Source organism: Ranitomeya imitator, chromosome 4 (genome assembly GCF_032444005.1).
Source record: "Ranitomeya imitator isolate aRanImi1 chromosome 4, aRanImi1.pri, whole genome shotgun sequence".
NCBI lineage: Eukaryota > Metazoa > Chordata > Amphibia > Anura > Dendrobatidae > Ranitomeya > Ranitomeya imitator.
In genome coordinates, this window is record NC_091285.1 from 693,360,266 (window position 1) to 693,380,779 (window position 20,514).

Sequence of the window (20,514 nt, forward strand, 5' to 3'; positions counted from 1 at the left end):
TTCTCAGGTGATTAATATCAGCTCACAGCTGTATATGTAGCCTTTCCTGGTTATTAAAATGAGGAAACTCCTGAAAAAATTATGTAGGGTCCCCCTATATTTAATAACCATCAAGTACCAGGCAGACAGCTGTTGGCGGATATTAATATCCTAGGAAGGGGCATGGAAATGGTGCATCCATACAATGTGCCAAATCTGGCACTTAGCCTTGTTCTTCCCACTTGCCCTTGTATGGTGGCAAGTGGGGTGATAGTTAAGGGGGTTGATGTAACTTTTGTATTGTCAGGTGACAGCAAACCCAGAGGTTAGTAATGGAGAGGCATCTATAAGACAACCCCCATTAATAACCCCATAGTCATATTGTATAAAAAACCACACATCCAGAATAAAGTCCTTTAATTGAAAAAATGACGCAGACTTCTTTCATTAATCTAAACTAAACAATACTACATCACCCATTTCATTGAAGCCAATGTCCCTTGTAACAGAATTAATATAATAATCAACAATATTCCTCACCTGTCCGCTGAGTAGATAATAATCCACTTGTCCCATTACGGTTCTAGCTCTACTACATCTAGATGGCAGGCTACCTTGTTGTATGATGCCACTATACAGCCTGTCATTCAGCAGAGACACTGAGCAGCGTGTGATACCACTGCTCAGTGTCTCGCAGTGAACTCCTAAAACCTGTCTGACATCAACACGAGCATGAGAAAGTTCTCAGACACAGTGCCGTCAGCAAGGTCCTGGGTGTTCACAGCCAATGAATTCAGTTCAACTCATTTGACATCAGCGTGAGCACCGTTACAACTTTTCCCAAGATGCTCGCATTTTCCAATTAGGCGGTATACAAGTGCTTCTCACTAAATTGTAATATAATCAAAAATTAATTTAGTTCAATTCTTCAATACAAAAAGTGAAACTCATATATTATATAGAGTCATTACAGAGTGATCTTGTCATGCTGCAGCAATGCAGGTATGTGCAGACTTCACGAAGGAGAGTGGGTGACAGAAAAAGAGGTCACACTTGCCACACCGCAGCCCAGTGCACGCTGCAGTGCGCCACCAGGTGGTGACAGAGAGTGGTCAAAACAAGCCAAGTCCGTAACAGTCGGTAAGCGTATAGTTTAAAGGGGAAAACAGAACTCATGGTCAAAATACAAGCCGAGGGTCCGAACCAGCCAGGAGCAAAGGTACCAGAGATGTGAGACAGAGAACGGAGTCAGAGTAAGCTAAAAGCTCAAAAAGCCAGACAGACGTGAGGTAACAAGGACGGGAAACAGGAGACAAAGTCAGAGTTTTAGCCGAGTCACAAATGGAGGGGATACACACCAGAGTCAAACTAGGTCGGGTACAGGAGACAGGTCAGGTACAGGTAAGGGAGGTCAGAGGCAAATGGAACACAGGGGTTTCACAGGTAGCAGTCCCAGCAAGCCCAAAGCTATCACTGACACAAGCTGCCAGCAAGAGAACCAAAAAAATTGCCACTCCCAAATCAAAGAGAGGCAGGAATAGTTAACCCCACCATGACCAGGCCGGAGCAGGAGAAACATGGCAAACTCCAACCCGGATCATGACAGATCTATTTTAAGTGTTTTTTTCTGTTTATGTTGATGATTATGGCTTACAGTCAATGAAAACTCAAATGTCATTGTCTCAGTAAATTAGAATAATTAACAAAGAACACCTGCAAAGGCTTCCTAAGCATTTAAAAAGGCCCCTTAGTCTGTTTCAGTAGCTCCACAATCATGGGAAAGATTGCTGACTTGACAGATGTCCAGAAGGCGTCACTGACACACTCCACAAAGAGGGGAAGCCACAAAAGGTCATTGCTAAAGAAGCCGGCTGTTCAGAGTGCTGTATCCAAGCAGATTAATGGAAGGTTGAGTGGAAGGAAAAAGTGTGGTAGTAAAAGTTGCATAAGCAACCGGGATAACCGCAGCCTGGAAAGGATTGTTAAGAAAAGGCTGTGAAGAAACCGGATTATATCTTAATTACCAAGATGACTATTTTTAGCAAACCTAGAAGAATTGACTTTTTATCTGTATGTTGGCTTTTGAAATTTAATCTTGATTTCTGGTTTGTTAAGAAAACAGAATTTTGTTTGTGTAAGCCTGGAACATTGACTTGTAAGCTGATATTTGATTTAATGAAGAATTGCAGGGATCGGGATGTAGTCACGGACAGGAGGAAGATCAAGAGTTAACAAATTTAGTAAGGCTGGTTTCAGACTTGCGTTCGGCAGGGCTGCGGATGAAAGCCACGCCTCTTCCTTCAGCTCCACCTCCACCTGCATGCATCCTGCGTACCCTATCTTTAACATTGGGTACACAGGCCATGCGGATGCCTCTGCATGCGTCGTTTTGACACTGCGCTGACCTGCGTCGAACCAACATGTTGCATTTTGTTGCAGAAGGCGCAGCGTCAAAATAAGGCATGCAGAGGCATCTGCATGGCCTGCGTACCCAGTGTTAAAGAGAGGCTATTCAGGACGCATGCAGATGTAGGCAGAGCTGAAGGAAGAGGCAATGTAGTGGGCGGGGCTTAACGGAGGAAGAAGGCTGCGATCCGCAGATCTGCCAAATGCCAGCATGGAACTAGCCTCACAGATGTAAACTCCATGCAGGGAGAACAGGGGTATGAAAGGCAATGGATATAACATTATGGGAACTGGAGGAGAGAATGGGGTAAACCTGTGTTAGGAGAATGTTCAGAAAGGGGAATGCAACTTATCAGTCTGTCGGCTTCTTGATTGCAGCGTCTAGGGTTCCAACGATGGCACCGACAACAGCGGCACGTGATGTCTCGGGGTTGTCTTGGAGAGATGGAGATCTGGTTCCTTGATGCAGATAGAGAGTCTTTGCAATACTAGGTGGGTTCCCGTACCCACGGTTTTCTCATCCTGGTCTCAGTTCTTTGTACAGTATCACCGGAGCGTTGCTCTGCTTTGCAGCGCAGGCGTGAAAGGAGTCGGTACATTCTGGCTCAGTCACCAGTTCAAGACTAGGCCACACGCACACAGCGGTCACCGGTCTCATGTGCGAGTCACCTCTCGGCACGGGGGACGTCGGGAGAGTAGCTGTCTAATGTCCACGAGCCGTGGACACAATTACAGGGGTTGCGCTAGGTGGGCCAACACTTACAAGATGTTCCGCTCTCAAGGCCTGCACCTCACTCTGTTGCACCCTCATTCTTCCCTCTGGAACTCCTGCCTTTCTCCCATGCGCAGCACTTTTTATGTCCGATTTCCCCCCCCTGCTGACAAGTGTAAATTTCGGCCCTGGCCAGAAAGCTCTACCCCATGCAACAATTGTGACAGTCCTAACAGTTCCGGAACCGGCGCAAGAAAGGTACCCCCAGTCCGGTTCATCTTCTTACAATAACATATAGTCATGGCCAAAAGTATTGACACCCCTGCAATTCTGTCAGATAATACTCAGTTTCTTCCTGAAAATGATTGCAAACCCAAATTTTTTGGTATTATTATCTTCATTTAATTTGTCCTTAATGAAAAAACACAAAAGAGAATGAAGCAAAAAGCAAAACATTGATCATTTCACACAAAACTCCAAAAATGGGCCAGACAAAAGTATTGGCACCCTCAGCCTAATACTTGGTTGCACAACCTTTAGCCAAAATAACTGCGACCAACCGCTTCCGGTAACCATCAATGAGTTTCTTACAATGCTCTGCTGGAATTTTAGACCATTCTTCTTTGGCAAACTTCTCCAGGTCCCTGATATTTGAAGGGTGCCTTCTCCAAACTGCCATTTTTAGATCTATCCACAGGTCTTCTATGGGATTCAGGTCTGGACTCATTGCTGGCCACCTAAGAAGTCTCCAGTGCTTTCTCTCAAACCATTTTCTAGTGCTTTTTGAAGTGTGTTTTGGGTCATTGTCCTGCTGGAAGACCCATGACCTCTGAGGGAGACCCAGCTTTCTTACACTGGGCTGTACATTATGCTGCAAAATTTGTTGGTAGTCTTCAGACTTCATAATGCCATGCACATGGTCAAGCAGTCCAGTGCCAGAGGCAGCAAAGCAACCCCAAAACATCAGGGAACCTCCGCCATGTTTGACTGTAGGGACCGTGTTCTTTTCTTTTAATGCCTCTTTTTTTCTCCTGTAAACTCTATGTTGATGCCTTTGCCCAAAAAGCTCTACTTTTGTCTCATCTGACCAGAAAACATTCTTACAAAATGTTTTAGGCTTTTTAAGGTAAGTTTTGGCAAACTCCAGCCTGGCTTTTTTATGTCTCGGGGTAAGAAGTGGGGTCTTCCTGGGTCTCCTACCATACAGTCCCTTTTCATTCAGACGCCGACTGATAGTAAGGGTTGACACTGTTGTACCCTCGGACTGCAGGGCAGCTTGAACTTGTTTGGATGTTAGTCAAGGCTCTTTATCCAACATCCGCACAATATTGCGTTGAAATCTCTTGTCAATTTTTCTTTTCCATCCACATCTAGGGAGGTTAGCCACAGTGCCATGGGCTTTAAACTTCTTGCTGACACTGCGCACAGTAGACACAGGAACATTCAGGTCTTTGGAGATGGACTTGTAGCCTTGAGATTGCTCATGCTTCCTCACAATTTGGTTTCTCAAGTCCTCAGACAGTTCTTTGGTCTTCTTTATTTTCTCCATGCTCAATGTGGTACACACAAGGACACAGGACAGAGGTTGAGTCAACTTTAATCCATGTCAACTGGCTGCAAGTCTGATTTAGTTATTGCCAACACCTGTTAGGTGCCACAGGTAAGTTACAGGTGCTGTTAATTACACTAATTAGAGAAGCATCACATGATTTTTCGAACAGTGCCAATACTTTTGTCCACCCCCTTTTTATGTTTGGTGTGGAATTATATCCAATTTGGCTTTAGGACAATTCTTTTTGTGTTTTTTCATTTAAGACAAATTAAATGAGATAATAATACCAAATAATTTGTGTTTGCAATCATTTTCAGGAAAAAAATGAGTATTATCTGACAGAATTGCAGGGGTGTCAATACTTTTGGCCATGACTGTAGTGTGCTCTTACCCTTGATGAATAGTGAGGTCTACTGATATGCTGGTTATTCATTATCTAGCCTAGATAGTTTGTTGATTTTTAAAACAGAGGAGGAAAATTTATGCAAATCGATTACCGTACATAATCAAACAAGGCTGGACTGAAGGACAGTGGATAAATCTAAAAATAGGTTTCATGCCTCTGTATAAAGAGACTCAGAGACAGAGAGACTAAAAAAGAGAGACAGCCAGAGATTCTGCTAAAACACCCAAAGGACGAGAGACAGGACTGCAGCCAGTTCATCATGGCACTATCACGGGGGAAATGGATCTAGCATTCTACAGGAAGCAACCTAGGGGTTTTCGGCTCCGGTTGGAAAAATACAGATCTGCACCATTAACCATCGCTGAACCATGGATATGTTTTGTGAAAGCCAAGATTGGGTCCTGCTGGTCGCCTGGCTCCATGGAGATGTTTGCATAAGCTAGGTTGTGACTCTTCAGTCAACTGGCCTTGTACCTCGTATGGACTCAATGGACTGTCATCTTCCTACGCTTGTCATTACCTCCTCTCTGTGTGTGTACCACAGGTGGGGAAGCCGACCATGGGAGCTCTGATGTAACATCTGCCATTATTCCGGCCGGTCAGCGGAAGGGTGAAACTCTGTAATGTGCACCATGTTGGAGAATTTTGCTGGGACTGTTCTATGTGTTATCTGCCTCTTTTGTGGTTCAAAAAAGCATTGCCACACTATTTTACCCTCACCTTGTGTTGTCTGAGTAGCATTATGGCCACAGTAATGTTAGAGTGGGCGTTAGACTGGATGAACCTTGGTACTTGCGGTTCTGGCTAGCGTACCTGGGGCACTTGCCGACCTTTCCCCCATGGATGGACATCCAGAAATGCGCCCTGGGACCAGACACCAGACATCTTAGGCGAGATACCAAGCCCACTGACATCAACGAGTGGGCCCCAGGAGGTGGACGCTGAGACGGTGGTATTTAAAGGGGGACCCAGGGGGTTGATATTATTGAGCTCCAGGGGGAAACACCAGCCATCACGTGGGAAGAATATTGCAGGCAGCAAAATATGATGCAGAAAGGAGGGACCGGCAGGAGGAGAGGAAGAAGAGTAACCTGCAGGCTAAAGCCCAAGCCCGTAAGAGCAAACACATTGACCAAGGCCCATTGCGGCAAGGGGTGGTGGTTGCCTTTCATCAGAAAAAGGAGTGGCTTGTTTTGAACGTTTGAAAATGTTCCTCCATGTCAGAGAAACCAACAGCTGCGGACCAGGCAGCAGCCCCAAACAGTGAAAGCGCAGCCCAGTCAGTCACCCAGTGCACTCAAGCCACTCATACACCGGTGGTAGAGTCAACTTTACTTGCACTGTATGGCGCACCCGTCATGGTGTTTGATCCTGAACTTTCCCAGTCAGGAGGTTGCAGGCCTAATGACCTGCTCTGGAAGAAGTAAACTTCTATGAATGCTGTTAAAAGTTAAAGTTACTGTCTAAAGTTACCATTTGTAAGTTTGAAAGACAATAGGATCATGGACAGGGAATGATCAGAACTTTACTGTTGGTTTTACATCACCCATTTAAGAGTGCAAATGAGACACTCTATGTTGCATTTGACAAAAGAACAAAAACCGTCTGGCGTGGATAAAGATGTGGTCCAACGTGGAGACTAGTTATGCCTTGTAGTCACGCCCAAGGCCTATGTTGGGTCCCCCCATATTGCACTAAAGAGAGGGATGCCCCGGATTGGGATCCCATCGAAACCTAATGAACTTGATAGAGAAAGTTTTATAGAACTTGATAGGAAATGTTTCATTGCACTTAATAGAGAATGCTTTACTGTCTTTAATTAAGAATATCTTATTGAACGGGAAAGAAAATGTTTTATTGCAAGTAACTGCTGTTTATTGAGAAAAATGCCAATATTTTATTAAGAGTAATATTAATGTTTTATAGAGAGTAATAGTATATTCAAAGTATGTATTATTTTGGTTAGGCAACGTTCAAGAAATAGTGCCTTCCATAAAGGGAAGAAGAGTTGCCTGGTAAACTTTAAAATTTGTTGAAATGCATTTCAAAAAGAACTTGCATGTTTTAACATTGTATTTTACTCTGTTCCAGCCTGAGGACGTGCTGTGCTTAAGGGGGGGTTATGTGGCGCCCCTGAGGTCTGGTACCCACAGAGGTACTGCACCTCATCCAGAGGTATGGGACTCCACTCTCAGGTAAGGAGGGGGCACTAACCGGGACTCCACACCAGCATCCAACACCACAACACTCTAGTCAGGGCATCTGGGTGTACCCTAAGGGAGGATGGCCTCATCCCAGTCTGGAGAGGTTAACTAGGTAGAGTGTATGGGTGGAGCCAGTAGTTAGAGGAGGAGCTAATTAGGAGGGAAAGTTGGTCAGAAGCTGAGAGGAGCTGAATGGAATAAGACATGCAGAAAGAGGCTCCCTGTCAGAGCTAGAGAGAAAAAAGGCTGAAGAGAGAGAAGCTCCAGAAGGAAAGAAGGGGTCCTACGGGTACGGGTAGTGAGCAATCCACCTGTGGGGCCCGCATTCACACTGACCATCACCAGGTGGAGGGACCAGGTTGCAGTGGGAAACCGGCGCCCAAGACTAGTGGAGGACTACAAGACTCAGCTAGCCAGCCGGAGGCCGCAGCATCAGGGGACTAACAGAGACTGTCGCCCGACAAGATCTGAGGAGGCTGGATTGGGACAATGTGTGTGAAGCCAGCACTGTGAGACGGCCGGGAAAGGAACATAGACAGGGGGTTCTTGAAGGTGCACCCAATTTACTTGAGAGCTGGCTGGACCACAGACCTGAAAGACTACAAAAGGTATAGGGTGCACTACATAAATAGGTGTAAATGACCTATAGACGGGTGCAGCACCATGCATGAAGGAAAATGTGCCTGAAAAAAAGAAAAAGGTCAATGCATGGGAATGGTGCACTCCAGAAACAATATTTTTTGCAAAAAGGTATACATTTATTAACTCCATGACATACAGAAACACCCCAAAAATGATTAAAAACATTAAAAAACAATACAAAAACAGCACAACCACATCCCTGGGATTAATCCATAGAAAAGTCAATAAAGACTATAACATGAGCAGACAATAAATGGGACTGTCCCCGTTTATATAACTCTGGCATGACAAGGCAGGTATCAATAGACAATATGCAATATGCAAAATTTTATAGTGGAATCAAAATGTGAAAGCTGTATAATTTGCAAAGTAAAAAATAGCATATAAGACTGAAAGTGGGCATCCAAAAGTCTTTATTGACTTTTCTATGGATTAATCCCAGGGATGTGGTTGTGCTGTTTTTGCATTGTTTTAAATGTTTTGAATCATTTTTGGGTGTTTCTGTATGTCATGGAGTTAATAAATTTATACTTTTTTTTGCAAAAAAATATTTTTTCTGGAGTGCATCATTTCCATGCATTGACCTTTTTTTTTTTTTTCTGGCACAGACCCGGAAGACACATGACCCCGGCTGGGGACTACAACTAAGAACTGTGAGAAACGTGTGGAAACTGCATCCTGCTGTGTCCCCTGAATTATCACTGCTGCCGTGACACATCCCTTTAAGTACCGGCCCAATACCGAGTATCCCCATGGTCCTGACAAGCGCTCCACAATGACAGGAGGTATTCCTCCGCATTGTATCACTCCACCGCTGTGAGTTCAGCAGAGTTCATACTGTCACTTGCGGCACGGCTGCGTGGGAAAATTCTCACACAGCGGTGCCGTAAAGTGAGAGGCCATTAAACCCTCAGTGATAACACTGCAGGAGCCATTGTCTTCTGTCAGTGTGTCACTAGAGGCCTATAGAGATGTCACATCTCCTGATGTGACAGCTCTACAGGGGAGATCATTGTGGGACACTCGTTATTAAATGGACTACATCGGACCAGGGAGTATTTGTGTTGGTTTATTTTATTTTAGTTTTTTTTGCAGGAGATCGAGGGCGTCGCATCGATTGGCAGAACAATAAAGATGGGAAAAATGTGTAGTGTTTTATTTCATTAACCCCTTCCCGACCTTTGACGCCACGTAGGCGTCATGAAAGTCGGTGCCAATCCGACCCATGACGCCTATGTGGCATCATGGAAAGATCGCGTCCCTGCAGATCCGGTGAAAGGGTTAACTCCCATTTCACCCGATCTGCAGGGACAGGGGGAGTGGTAGTTTAGCCCAGGGGGGGTGGCTTCACCCCCCCGTGGCTACGATCGCTCTGATTGGCTGTTGAAAGTGAAACTGCCAATCAGAGCGATTTGTAATATTTCACCTATTATAACTGGTGAAATATTACAATCCAGCCATGGCCGATGCTGCAATATCATCGGCCATGGCTGGAAACACTAATGTGCCCCCACCCCACTGATCGCCCCCCCAGCCCCCCGATCTGTCCGGTACACTGTACCGGCTCCCCGCCGTCCTGTGCTCCACTCCCCCCGTGCTCTTGTCCGCTCCCCCCGTGCTCCAATCACCCTCCCCGTGCTCCAACCACCCCCCCTGCACTCCGATCCACCCCCCCGTGCTCCGTTACACCCCCCCGTGCTCCGTTCCACCGCCCCCGTGCTCCGTTCCACCTCCCCGTGCTCCGTTCCACCCCTCCCGCGCTCCGATTCACCCCCCCATGCTCCGATCCCCCCCCATGCTCCCCCCCACCCCATCATACTTACCGATCCTGCCGGGGTCCGTCCGTCTTCTCCCCGGGCGCCGCCATCTTCCAAAATGGCGGGCGCATGCGCAGTGCGCCCGCCGAATCTGCCGGCCGGCAGATTTGTTCCAAAGTGCATTTTGATCACTGAGATATAATCTATCTCAGTGATCAAAATAAAAAAAATAGTAAATGACCCCCCCACCCCTTTGTCACCCCCATAGGTAGGGACAATAAAAAAATAAAGAATTTTTTTTTTCCACTAATGTTAGAATAGGGTTAGGGGTAGGGTTAGGGCTAGGGTTAGGGCTAGGGGTAGGGTTAGGGGTAGGGGTAGGGTTAGGGCTAGGGTTAGGGTTAGGGGTAGGGTTAGGGCTAGGGTTTCAGTATGTGCACACGTATTCTGGTCCCCTGCGGATTTTTCCGCTGCGGATTTGATAAATCCGCAGTGCTAATCCGCTGCGGATTTATGGCGGATTTACCGCGTGTTTTCTGCGCATTTCACTGCGGTTTTACAACTGCGATTTTCTATTGGAGCAGTTGTAAAACTGCTGCGGAATCCGCAGAAAGAAGTGACATGCTGCGGAATGTAAACCGCTGCGTTTCCGTGCAGTTTTTCCGCAGCATGTGTACAGCGATTTTTGTTTACCATATGTTTACATTGAACTGTAAACTCATGGGAAACTGCTGCGGATCCGCAGCATTTTCCGCAGCGTGTGCACATACCTTTAGAATTAGGCTATGTGCACACGGTGCGGATTTGGCTGCAGATCCGCAGCAGTGTTCCATCAGGTTTACAGTACCATGTAATCATATGGAAACCAAATCCGCTGTGCCCATGGTGCGGAAAATACCGCGTGGGAACGCTGCGTTGTATTTTCCGCAGCATGTCAATTCTTTGTGCGGATTCCGCAGCGTTTTACACCTGTTCCTCAATAGGAATCCGCAGGTGAAATCCACACAAAAAACACTGGAAATCCGCGGAAAATCCGCAGGTAAAACGCAGTGCCTTTTACCCGCGGATTTTTCAAAAATGATGCTGAAAAATCTCATACGAATCCGCAACGTGGGCACATAGCCTTAGGGTTAGGGTTGGAATTAGGGTTGTGGTTAGGGTTAGGGGTGTGTTGGGGTTAGGGTTGTGGTTACGGGTGTGTTGGGGTTAGGGTTGTGATTAGGGTTATGGCTACAGTTGGGATTAGGTTTAGGGGTGTGGGGGGGTTAGTGTTGGAGGTAGGATTGAGGGGCTACCACTGTTTAGGCACATCAGGGGTCTCCAAACGCAACATGGCGCCACCATTGATTCCAGCCAATCTTGTATTCAAAAAGTCAAATGGTGCTCCCTCACTTCCGAGCCCCGACGTGTGCCCAAACAGTGGTTTACCCCCACATATGGGATACCAGCATACTCAGGACAAACTGCGCAACAATTACTGGGGTCCAATTTCTCCTGTTACCCTTGTGAAAATAAAAATATGCTTGCTAAAACATCATTTTTGAGGAAAGAAAAATGATTTTTTATTTTCACGGCTCTGCGTTGTAAACGTCTGTGAAGCATTTGGGGGTTCAAAGTGCTCACCACATATCCAGATAAGTTCCTTTGGGGGTCTAGTTTACAAAATGGGGTCACTTGTGGGGGGTTTCTACTGTTTAGGCACACCAGGGGCTCTGCAAACGCAACGTGATGTCCGCAGACCATTCCATCAAAGTCTGCATTTCAAAAGTCACTACTTCCCTTCTGAGCCCCGACGTGTGCCCAAACAGTGGTTTACCCCCACACATGGGGTATCAGCGTACTCAGGAGAAACTGAACAACAACTTTTGGGGTCCAATTTCTCCTGTAACCCTTGGGAAAATAAAAAATTCTGGGCTAAATAATTATTTTTGAGGAAAGAAAGTGTATTTATTATTTTCACGGCTCTGCATTATAAACTTCTATGAAGCACTTGGGGGTTCAAAGTGCTCACCACACATCTAGATAAGTTCCTTTCGGGGTCTAGTTTCCAAAATGGGGTCACTTGTGGGGGGTTTCTACTGTTTAGCCACATCAGGGGCTCTGCAAACGCAACATGACGCCCGCAGAGCATTCCATCAAAGTCTGCATTTCAAAACGTCACTACTTCAATTCCGAGCCCCGGCATGTGCCCAAACAGTAGTTTACCCCCACATATGGGGTATCACCGTACTCAAGAGAAACTGGACAACAAATATTGGGATCAAATTTCTCCTGTTACCCTTGGGAAAATTAAAAAATTCTGGGCTGAATAATTATTTTTGAGGAAAGAAAACGTATTTATTATTTTCACGGCTCTGCATTATAAACTTCTATGAAGCACTTGGGGGTTCAAAGTGCTCACCACACATCTAGATAAGTTCCTTTCGGGGTCTAGTTTCCAAAATGGGGTCACTTGTGGGGGGTTTCTACTGTTTAGCCACATCAGGGGCTCTGCAAACGCAACGTGACGACCGCAGAGCATTCCATCAAAGTCTGCATTTCAAAACGTCACTACTTCAATTCTGAGCCCCGGCATGTGCCCAAACAGTAGTTTACCCCCACATATGGGGTATCACCGTACTCAGGAGAAACTGGACAACAAATATTGGGGTCAAATTTCTCCTGTTACCCTTGGGAAAATTAAAAAATTCTGGGCTAAATAATTATTTTTGAGGAAAGAAAACGTATTTATTATTTTCACGGCTCTGCATTATATACTTCTATGAAGCACTTGGGGGTTCAAAGTGCTCACCACACATCTAGATAAGTTCCTTTCGGGGTCTAGTTTCCAAAATGGGGTCAATTGTGGGGGGTTTCTACTGTTAAGCCACATCAGGGGCTCTGCAAACGCAACGTGACGCCCACAGAGCATTCCATCAAAGTCTGCATTTCAAAACGTCACTACTTCACTTCCGAGCCCCGGCATGTGCCCAAACAGTGGTTTACCCCCACATATGGGGTATCAGCGTACTCAGGAGAAACTGGACAACAACTTTCGGGGTCAAATTTCTCCTGATACCCTTGGGAAAATAAAAAATTGCAGGCTAAAAGATCATTTTTGAGAAAATAATTTTTTTTTTAATTTTCATGGCTCTGCGTTATAAACTTCTGTGAAGCACTTGGGGGTTCAAAGTCCTCACCACACATCTACATTAGTTCCGTTGGTGTACTAGTTTCCAAAATGGGGTCATTTCTGGGGGATCTCCAATGTTTAGGCACACAGGGGCTCTCCAAACGTGACATGGTGTCCGCTAATGATTGGAGCTAATTTTCCATTTAAAAAGCCAAATGGCGTGCCTTCCCTTCCGAGCCCTGCCGTGCGCCCAAACAGTGGTTTACCCCCACATATGGGGTATCAGCGTACTCAGGACAAACTGGACAACAACATTTGGGGTCCAATTTCTCCTATTACCCTTGGCAAAATAGGAAATTCCAGGCTAAAAAAATCATTTTTGAGAAAAGAAAAATTATTTTTTATTTTCATGGCTCTGCGTTATAAACTTCTGTGAAGCACCTGGGGGTTTAAAGTGCTCAATATGCATCTAGATAAGTTCCTTGGGGGGTCTAGTTTCCAAAATGGGGTCACTTGTGGGGGATCTCCAATGTTTAGGCACACAGGGGCTCTCCAAACGTGACATGGTGTCCACTAATGATTGGAGCTAATTTTCCATTTAAAAAGCCAAATGGCGTGCCTTCCCTTCCGAGCCCTGCCTTGCACCCAAACAGTGGTTTACCCCCACATATGGGGTATCAGCGTACTCAGGACAAACTGGACAACAACATTTGGGGTCCAATTTCTCCTATTACCCTTGGCAAAATAGGAAATTCCAGGCTAAAAATCATTTTTGAGAAAAGAAAAATTATTTTTTATTTTCATGGCTCTGCGTTATAAACTTCTGTGAAGCACCTGGGGGTTTAAAGTGCTCAATATGCATCTAGATAAGTTCCTTGGGGGGTCTAGTTTCCAAAATGGGGTCACTTGTGGGGGAGCTCCAATGTTTAGGCACACAGGGGCTCTCCAAACGCGACATGGTGTCCGCTAACAATTGGAGCTAATTTTCCATTCAAAAAGTCAAATGGCGCTCCTTCCCTTCCGAGCCTTACCATGTGCCCAAACAGTGGTTTACCCTCACATATGAGGTATCGGCGTACTCAGGAGAAATTGCCCAACAAATTTTATGATCCATTTTATCCTATTGCCCATGTGAAAATGAAAAAATTGAGGCGAAAAGAATTTTTTTGTGAAAAAAAAGTACTTTTTCATTTTTACAGATCAATTTGTGAAGCACCTGAGGGTTTAAAGTGCTCACTAGGCATCTAAATAAGTTCCTTGGGGGGTCTAGTTTCCAAAATGGGGTCACTTGTGGGGGAGCGCCAATGTTTAGGCACACAGGAGCTCTCCAAACGCGACATGGTGTCCGCTAATGATGGAGATAATTTTTCATTCAAAAAGTCAAATGGCGCTCCTTCCCTTCCGAGCCTTACCATGTGCCCAAACAGTGGTTTACCCCCACATGTGAGGTATCCGTGTACTCAGGAGAAATTGCCCAACAAATTTTAGGATCCATTTTATCCTGTTGCCCATGTGAAAATGAAAAAATTGAGGCTAAAAGAATTTTTTTGTGAAAAAAAAGTACTTTTTCATTTTTACGGATCAATTTGTGAAGCACCTGGGAGTTCAAAGTGCTCACTATGCATCTAGATTAGTTCCTTGGGGCGTCTAGTTTCCAAAATGGGGTCACTTGTGGGGGAGCTCCAATTTTTAGGCACACGGGGGCTCTCCAAACGTGACATGGTGTCCGCTAAAGAGTGGAGCCAATTTTTGATTCAAAAAGTCAAATGGCGCTACTTCCCTTCCAAGCCCTGCCGTGCGCCCAAACAGTGGTTTACCCTCACATATGAGGTATCATCGTACTCAGGACAAATTGGACAACAACTTTCGTGGTTTAGTTTCTCCTTTTACCATTGGGAAAATAAAAAAATTGTTGCCAAAAGATAATTTTTGTGACTAAAAAGTTAAATGTTCATTTTTTCCTTCCATGTTGCTTCTGCTGCTGTGAAGCACCTGAAGGGTTAATAAACTTCTTGAATGTGGTTTTGAGTACCTTGAGGGGTGCAGTTTTTAGAATGGTGTCACTTTTGGGTATTTTCAGCCATATAGACCCCTCAAACTGACTTCAAATGTGAGGTGGTCCCTAATAAAAATGGTTTTGTAAATTTCGTTGTAAAAATGAGAAATCGCTGGTCTAATTTTAACCCTTATAACTTCCTAGCAAAAAAAAATGTTGTTTCCAAAATTGTGCTGGTGTAAAGTATACATGTGGGAAATGTTATTTATTAACTATTTTGTGTCACATATCTCTCTGGTTTAACAGAATAAAAATTCAAAATGTGAAAATTGCGAAATTTTCAAAATTTTCGCCAAATTTCCGTTTTTATCACAAATAAACGCAGAATTTATTGACCTAAATTTACCACTAACATGAAGCCCAATATGTCACGAAAAAACAATCTCAGAACCGCTAGGATCCGTTGAAGCGTTCCTGAGTTATTACCTCATAAAGGGACACTGGTCAGAATTGCAAAAAACGGCAAGGTCTTTAAGGTCAAAATAGGCTGGGTCATGAAGGGGTTAAAATACTTTTTTGAAATAAAACCACACTTTTTCACCTTTAAACTAGAGTACTGCCTGCATTTTTTCATCTATCTATCTATCTATCTATCTATCTATCTATCTATCTATCTATCTATCATCTATCTATCTATTATCTATCTATCTATCTATCCATCTCTATCTATCTATCTATCATCTATCTATCTATCTATCTATCTATTATCTATCATCTATCTATTATCTATCATCTATCTATTATCTATCTATCTATCAATTATTTATCTATCTATCTATTTCTCCATCTCTTTCTGTCTCTATCTATCTCTCTATCTATCTATCTATCTATTTGTCTGTTATCTGTCTATTATCTATCTACTTCTCCATCTCTCTCTATCTATCTATCAATCTATCTATCATCTATCAATCTATCTATCATCTATCTATCTATCTATCTATCTATCATCTATCTATCTATCATCTATCTATCTATCTATCTATCTATCTATCTATCTATCTATCTATCTATCTCATATCTATCTATCTATCTATCATCTATCTATCTATCTATCTATCATCTATCTATCTATCTATCTATCTATCTATCTATCATCTAGCTATCTATCATCTATCTATCTATCTATCTATCATCTATCTATCTATCTATCTATTATCTATCTATCTATCTATCTATCTATCATCTATCTATCTATCTATCTATCATCTATCTATCATCTATCTATCTATCTATCATCTATCTATCTATCTATCATCTATCTATCTTTCTGTGTGTAAACATTATTCTTCAATGGAGTATGTAAATGAAGAGGTTGGACAAGAAATGACATCACAATTCTTTTTTTTGTGTTAAATAATAGATCTTTATTTAGCTTACAAATATACATGAAAATCCGCATCAAAAACACATCAAATCCGCGTGGATTTTTTGGTGCATTTTCTGCCAAGAGATGCAGAATCTGCGCAGAAAATTCCACAGGCAAATCCGCAACGTGTGCACATACCCCTAAGTCAAATTTCCCAGCAAAATTCGGTAAATCTGGAGAATTTGAATTTCTAACGATTTTCTTATCACTGGACACAATAAAATCTCCCACCCAGGACATCACGTAGGGTGGGAACTCCAGTGGGTAATACATCCAGTGATGCAGCAGGTAGTGGGAGATGTTCTACTGCATGACTACACAGATTTCCTACTCAGGAGCCCACCACTATCGGGTTACGACTCCATTGTAATGGCGCCCAAGAAGATACAAGAATTTATCAAAATCAAGACTCAATGTGCTGATGATAATTACTGACCTCATTACGTAAAGGGGTTGTCACATGATGGCTGCCCTTGTGCTCCTGCCCTTTAAGACCATTTTGGCATCATAGAAGAGGGTCCTGTTGTGGCACACATGACCGTCATATATTGCATGGTTATTGTATTTTCCCTGTAGATTCTCTGGCTTTAGCTTTCTCCAGCAAAAATTTTTTTCCAACCTGGTGGCCCGGAGCTGGACTCACCATCGATTGCCCGATTACTACTGCGCCTCTTTTCTGGGAGACAACCTAGGATGGAAAGATCGGGAGACAATAGTCATGGTAGAAGCATGTTCACGGCACAGCACGAGGAGAATGCGCCCATAGTTATGCTCCAAACGTCTGACATTGGTGGAGTCTTGGAATTGTTAGCATGTTTGATTGTTCATACACTATGAGAAAATGTAACGACACGAACGTTATCACATAATTGGTGTCAGCACAGATTGTTCTGCTCGTCCGAGCAAACAAAAATACCCAAAGGCAAAACTACAGACAAACCCCTATTTGCAGAATATTAAGGGGCTATTACCAATTTATATACAGTACAGACCAAAGTTTGGACACACCTTCTCATTTAAAGATTTTTCTGTATTTTCAAGACTAGAAAATTGTAAATTCACACTGAAGGCATCAAAACTATGAATTAACACATGTGGAATTATATACTTAACAAAAAAGTGTGAAACAACTGAAATTATGTCTTATATTCTAGGTTCTTCAAAGTAGCCACCTGTTAGAATTTCTATTATGGCAAGAAAAAAGCAGCTAAAGTAAAGAAAAACGAGTGACCATCATTACTTTAAGAAATGAAGGTGTCAGTCTAAACAAATTGGTAAAACTTTGAAAGTGTCACCAAGTGCAGTGGCAAAAACCATCAAGCGCTACAAAGAAACTGGCTCACATGAGGACCGCCCCAGGGAAAGGAAGACCAAGAGTCACCTCTGCTTCTGAGGATAAGTTTATCCGAGTCACCAGCCTCAGAAATCGCAGGATAACAGCAGCTCAGATTAGAGACCAGATCAATGCCACACAGAGTTCTAGCAGCAGACACATCTCTACAACAACTGTAAAGAGGAGACTTCGTGCAGCAGGCCTTCATGGTAAAATAGCTGCTAGGGAACCACTGCTAAGGACAGGCAACAAGCAGAAGAGTAAAAAAGGTGGCTACTTTGAAGAACCTAGAATATAAGACATAATTTCAGTTGTTTCACACTTTTTTGTTAAGTTTACAATTCCACATGTGTTAGTTCATAGTTTTGATGCCTTCAGTGTGAATGTACAATTTTCATAGTCATGAAAATACAGAAAATCTTTAACCCCTTTACCCCCAAGGGTGGTTTGCACGTTAATGACCAGGCCAATTTTTACAATTCTGACCACTGTCCCTTTATGAGGTTATAACTCTGGAACGCTTCAACGGATCCCAGTGAATCTGACATTGTTTTCTCGTGACATATTGTACTTCATGACAATGGTAAAAATTCTTTGATAGTACCTGCGTTTATTTGTGAAAAAAACGGAAATTTGGCGAAAATTATGAAAATTTCGCAATTTTCCAACTTTGAATTTTTATGCAATTAAATCACAGAGATATGTCACACAAAATACTTAATAAGTAACATTTCCCACATGTCTACTTTACATCAGCACAATTTTGGAACCAAAATTTTTTTTTGTTAGGGAGTTATAAGGGTGAAAAGTTGACCAGCAATTTCTCATTTCTACAACACCATTTTTTTTTAGGGACCACATCTCATTTGAAGTCATTTTGAGGGGTCTATATGATAGAAAATACCCAAGTGTGACACCATTCTAAAAACTACACCCCTCAAGGTGCTTAAAACCACATTCAAGAAGTTTATTAACCCTTCTGGTGCTTCACAGGAATTTTTTGAATGTTTAAACAAAAATGAACATTTAACTTTTTTTCACAAAAAATTTAATTCAGCTCCAATTTGTTTTATTTTACCAAGGGTAACAGGAGAAAATGGACCGCAATCATTGTTGTACAATTTGTCCTGAGTACGCCAATACCCCACATGTGGGGGTAAACCACTGTTTGGGCGCATGGCACAGCTCGGAAGCGAAGGAGCGCCATTTGACTTTTCAATGCAAAATTGACTGGAATTGAGATGGGACGCCATGTTTCGTTTGGAGAGCCCCTGATGTGCCTAAACATTGAAACCCCCCACAAGTGACACCATTTTGGAAAGTAGACCCCCTAAGGAACTTATCTAGAGGTGTGGTGAGCTCTTTCACCCACCAAGTGCTTCACAGAAGTTTATAATGTAGAACCGTAAAAATAAAAAATCATATTTTTTCACAAAAATTATCTTTTCGCCCCCAATTTTTAATTTTTCCAAGGGTAAGAGAAGAAATTGGACCCCAATAGTTGTTGTACAATTTGTCCTGAGTAAGCTGATATCCCATATGTGGGGGTAAACCACTGTTTGGGCGGATGGGAGAGCTCGGAAGGGAAGGAGCGCCGTTTGACTTTTCAATGCAAAATTGACAGGAATTGAGATGGGATGCCATGTTGCGTTTGGAAAGCCACTGATGTGCCTAAACATTGAAACCCCCCACAAGTGACACCATTTTGGAAAGTAGACCCCCTAAGGAACTTATCTAGAGGTGTGGTGAGCACTTTGACCCACCCAGTGCTTCACAGAAGTTTATAATGCAGAACCGTAAAAATAAAAAAATCATATTTTTTCACAAAAATTATCTTTTCGCCCCCAATTTTTTATTTTTCCAAGGGTAAGAGAAGAAATTGGACCCCAAAAGTTGTTGTACAATTTGTCCTGAGTGCGCTGATACCCCATATGTGGGGGTAAACCACTGTTTGGGCGGATGGGAGAGCTCGGAAAGGAAGGAGCGCCGTTTGACTTTTCAATGCAAAATTGACAGGAATTGAGATGAGACGCCATGTTGCGTTTGCAGAGCCCCTAATGTACCTAAATAGTAGAAACCACTCACAAGTGACACCATTTTGGAAAGTAGACCCCCTAAGGAACTTATCTAGATGTGTGGTGAGCGCTTTGACCCACCAAAGGCTTCACAGAGGTTTATAATGGAGAGCCGTAAAAATAAAACAAAAATTTTTTCCCACAAAAATTATTTTTTAGCCCCCAGTTTTGTATTTTCCCGAGGGTAACAGGAGAAATTGGACCCAAAAATGTGTTGTCCAATTTGTCCTGAGTGCGCTGATACCCCATATGTGGGGGGAAACCACTGTTTGGGCGCATGGGAGGGCTCGGAAGGGAAGGAGTGCCATTTGAATGCAGACTTAGATGGAATGGTCTGCAGGCGTCACATTGCGTTTGCAGAGCCCCTAATGTACCTAAACAGTAGAAACCCCCCACAAGTGACACCATTTTGGAAAGTAGACCCCCTAAGGAACTTATCTAGATGTGTGGTGAGCGCTTTGACCCACCAAGGGCTTCACAGAGGTTTATAATGGAGAGCCGTAAAAATAAAACAAAAATTTTTTCCCACAAAAATTATTTTTTAGCCCCCAGTTTTGTATTTTCCCGAGGGTAACAGGAGAAATTGGACCCAAAAATGTGTTGTCCAATTTGTCCTGAGTGCGCTGATACCCCATATGTGGGGGGAAACCACTGTTTGGGCGCATGGGAGGGCTCGGAAGGGAAGGAGTGCCATTTGAATGCAGACTTAGATGGAATGGTCTGCAGGCGTCACATTGCGTTTGCAGAGCCCCTAATGTACCTAAACAGTAGAAACCCCCCACAAGTGACCCCATATTGGAAACTAGACCCCCCCTGGAACTTATCTAGATGTGTTGTGAGAACTTTGAACCCCAAGTGTTTCACTACAGTTTATAACGCAGAGCCGTAAAAATAAAAAATCTTTTTTTTCCCAC